Source organism: Felis catus, chromosome B3 (assembly GCF_018350175.1).
Source record: "Felis catus isolate Fca126 chromosome B3, F.catus_Fca126_mat1.0, whole genome shotgun sequence".
In the NCBI taxonomy this organism is placed as follows: Eukaryota; Metazoa; Chordata; class Mammalia; order Carnivora; family Felidae; genus Felis; species Felis catus.
Window position 1 is genome coordinate 57230566 of NC_058373.1, and position 4436 is coordinate 57235001.

Below are 4436 nucleotides of genomic sequence, written 5' to 3' on the forward strand. Positions count from 1 at the left end.
GTAACAGACACTATAGTTTTTACATCTTGGCACATTATAATTATTCCAGTTTTAAAGATAAAAAAAACTGTGGCACAAACAGTTTAAGTTAAATGTCCGAAGTTATTCAATTAAAACCAAAGTAGGGACTCAAATTCAGACAATGTGATTTCAAAGATCAGGCTTTTAATGTAATACAGTATAATTTTCCTACAACAGTGATGAGTATTATTTTTTTTTACATTTTTGCAATTTGAAACAAAAAAAAAACACTGATTTATTTTCCATGTTTTTTAGTAAAGTTAATATTCTAAATATGTATTTTTTTTACATTTTGTGTTTTTATTGTGAATTTTCTATTCATTTTTATCTCTTTATAGAATGCTTTTCTCTGGAGACAAGATTTTAAAATTAGATACTAATTGACTCCCTCTTTGGAGTAATAATAAATATGGATTTTCAAGATGGTGACACGATTTATTCATTTTCATGAATTTGGAGAAATTTTGCTAATTACATTCTCTAGTGAGCTTTGGACTCCCTGCCTGCCAATGTATATTGCATTTTACAGGTCCTTTTAGATGTTCGCTTTGGTTTGTAACTGATGGATTTCCTGAAAGTAAAAAGTCATGGGAGATTTAGTGAGTATGAAATGGTAAATATTGAAAGCATTTTAAATATTGATATGAAAATAGATCTCCTAGCTAGATATCTTTTTGTTCTGCTGTTTCTGGAATGAATACATTAGCTTAAAATTTTTAAGCATAACAGATGTGAAAGTGCTAGTGTTTGGATTGGTAATAGACTGTTCTCTGCCAGATTTGCTGGTAGCATTTCTATATTCTGGAAATACGAGAGACATTTACAGCCATAGTGATATTTCCAAACACTTTAATAAATCTAGTACACTCACACAATTATTGCAATTGCAGAAATTCTCCTGGCCTAGAAGAAATTGCTATACTTAATGGAGTTTGAGGATTGATGTTGTATTTAAAGGCAACAAAAAGAATGGGCATGAGGTGAGATGCAATAAAAAGAGAAACGAAGTCAGGAGCCAAGCTATTTTGCAATAAGAAAGATGGAAAATGAGAAATTAGAATAATTTGGTGAAGCCAAAAGGAGTGCCAATACTCGTGGGAAGACTCAGATACCTCCCCACAACCAGAAGTCTGGGAGTCAACAAAGTGCTGAAGTTTGTTTTGGGGCTGGGTATGCAACAAAGTTCCAGCAGCAATGAACAAAAAAATCTCTCCTCATTTTCTCTTCATTCAAAATCCATACCTAAAACATCATTATAGTAACATATTTTTCAGGGTCCTGACAAGAGACAGTCCGATGAAATGAGGTCCTTGAATAGTGTTAAGAAAAGGATACTTATTTTTCTTGACAAGGGGATGAGTATAGGTTGAGGGAATGAACAGGGATTGGTGAAGCACGCAGGGTATGTTCTACTTCTAACAGAATGGAGTTGTTACCACTTTGAACATGAAGAAATGGAGTGGTGGGGGGAGGAAGGGTATTATGGGAATTGGAGAAAGCCATAGCTATTGGCAGGGAAACAATCTTTGGTGAACTGATGTATCTCTTCTTCCTCTGATCTCCTGTTGGTGCCCACCATTGAGTAAACTCAGTAGGAAAATAGAAAGCAAAGGAACCTTGGTAGATAATGCACAAAGGTCTGCCTCCCAGGGCTCACTGCAGTACAGAAAAGAGGGGAGAAGGGATCTGGAAGGGCAAACAGACCAAAAAAGTTATAGCTCTGATCAGTGTTAATGAACTCTCTGAGGCAAGCCTAAGTTCTAATGCCCTTCCTTCACTGATCTCACATTTGAAAACAATATGCCCTGAATATCCATGGCACCTGAGAGACACTTCCTCTACCTAAAAGTGAAAATTATCCAAAAGAAGGAAGGTTATAAGTACAAATGTCTTTCCCTCAGGTTATCTGCCACAACCCAGTTCTCTCTTTTATCATTATGAACTTCCCTCTTAGAACTGCTTTTGCTGCATCCCATAAATTTGGTATGTTCCATTTCCCTTTTCATTTGTCTCAAGGTAAATTTTATTTCTATTTGATTTCTTCTTTGACCCATTGATTGTTCAATAGCATGTTGTTAATCTCCACATATTTGTGAATTTTCCAGTTGTCTTCATTTAATTAATTTCTAGTTTCATAACATTGTTGTCAGAAAATATGCTTGATTCGATTATCAGTCCTCTTAAATTTATTAAGACTTGTTTTGGGGCCTAACGTATAATCTGTCTTGGAAAATGTTCCATGTGCACTTGAGGAAAATGTGTTGTTTCTGGATACAATGTTTTATAAATATCTGATAAGTCCATCCAGTTTAATGTGTTGTTTAAGGTCAATGTTTCCTTATTGATTTTCTGTCTGGATGATGATGTAAGTAGGGTATTAAAGTCCCCTACTATTATTGTATCACTATCTCTTTCTTGTTAATATTTGCTTTATATATTTAGGTGCTCCTGTGTTTCGTGCATAATATTTACAAATGTTATTCTTCATGTGGATTGATTCCTTCATCATTGCATACCTTTCTTTGTCCTCTCATTATGGTCTTTGTTTTAAAGTTTGTGTTGTCTGACATAAGTAAAGCTACTCCAGCTTTGTTTGGGTTTGCGTTGGCATAGCATTTTTCCATCTCTTTACTTTCAGTCTGCGGTTGTCCTTACAACTAAAGTGAGCCTCTTGTACACATAATATAAATGGGTATTGGTTGGGTTTTTTTTTCTTTTTTCTTTTACCCATTAATCCACTGTCTTTTGATTGGAGAATTTAGTCCATTTAGACTTAAGGTGGTTATTGATAGGTATGTACTTATCGCCATTTTGTTCGTTGTTTTCTGGTTGTTTTGTAGTTCCTCTCTGTTTCTTTCTTCTTCTCTTGCTCTCTTCCTTTGTGGTTTGATGACTTTTAAGTGGTATGCTTATATCCCTTTCTCTTTCTCTTTTGTGTATTTACTGTAGATTTTTGTTTTGTGGTTACCAGGAAGCTTACATATATCTATAGCAGTCTATTTTAAGTTGATAACAACTTAAATGTAATCCCATTGTAAAGCTCAACATTATTACTACTCCTCCAACATAATTTTATGTTTTTGATGCCACATTTTAAATCTTGTCTTCTTGTGCATCCTTTAACTAATTACTGTCATCATAGTTATTTTTATTACTTTTGACCTTTAACCTTTATACCAGCTTTGTAAGTAGTTAATTTACCTTTACTATATATTTACCTTTCCAATGAGATTTATACTTTCATATGTGTTCTTGTTACTAATTAACACCCTTTCTCTTCAGCTTAAAGACATTCCTTTAATATTTCTTGTAAGGCCAACTCAGTAGTGGTGGACTTCTTTAGCTTTTGTTTGTGTTGAATGTTCTGATAATGAATCCCTTCACTATTTTCTTTATATGAAAATTATTAAGGGCTCTCCATGATTATTTGCACTTTTTTTCCCTTTTCTATTCACTAGGCCCTAAATTCTGATAAAAAATAGTGAGCTATTTTTCCCTTCCAGGATGCTAGCTGCTACTAGTACTAAAAGTGATAAGGACACAACTTTTATTATGTTTGTAGTAAGTAATGGTGTATATAGTAGGTACAATAGCATAAGAAAGACAGTCTTTCTTTTAGAGTCCTTGGTGCTAGATGCATCTTTTATCTTCTTAATTCAATTTATTTACAATAATAAACTGGCAAATATTCAACAATCAGCACTTAAGGGAAACAAACAAACAAACAAAAAACAGAACAACCTGTCTTCTTTGTTTTACCTCCTGTTTTTTTTTTTTTCTCCAAGTGTGGGATGGATTATCTGAGGATAAACAAATCAAAGCTTCATCTACCATAACTCCCCAAGTATGTAGTGAACTAAGTTATGACTTCCTTTCTTGTGTTAACTCTCTACTGCCTCTGACTGAACTCTTTTGGTCACTGGGATGTGTGAGATAATATCTCTCCTTTGAGCACCAAAAACAAACACTTTATAAATTAAAAGCAGTAGAAATATCACAATTGACCATAAAACTTGGCAGGTATGTTGGCATTTGCAGAAGGTTACAACAAAACGGTCTTGCACACTCAGGCATATGCAATGGGGGAATTTTAGCTGTAGTCGGTGATAGTTCCTTTATGAAACAAATCTCAGAGGAGAAGAAAAGGAGAGCCCAAAGCAGCTTCTCCCCTTTGCCTGAAAAAGAGTTTGGCATCCTCCTGAGCAAAAAGAAATGAGAATTGTATACCCCGTGGTTCATTTCACAAAGGACATGGGAGCATAAAGCCTGGTTTTTAAAGTCTAATTTGAGACACTTCCCTCCTCCTCTCCCCCATATCAAGTGTTCTACAGTCCTGGAGTCTGCAGTACAGCTCTAGGTTCTCTAGGGGATTGTGGAGTCAGGTCACAAAATGCCTAGGAGATATTCATTATACC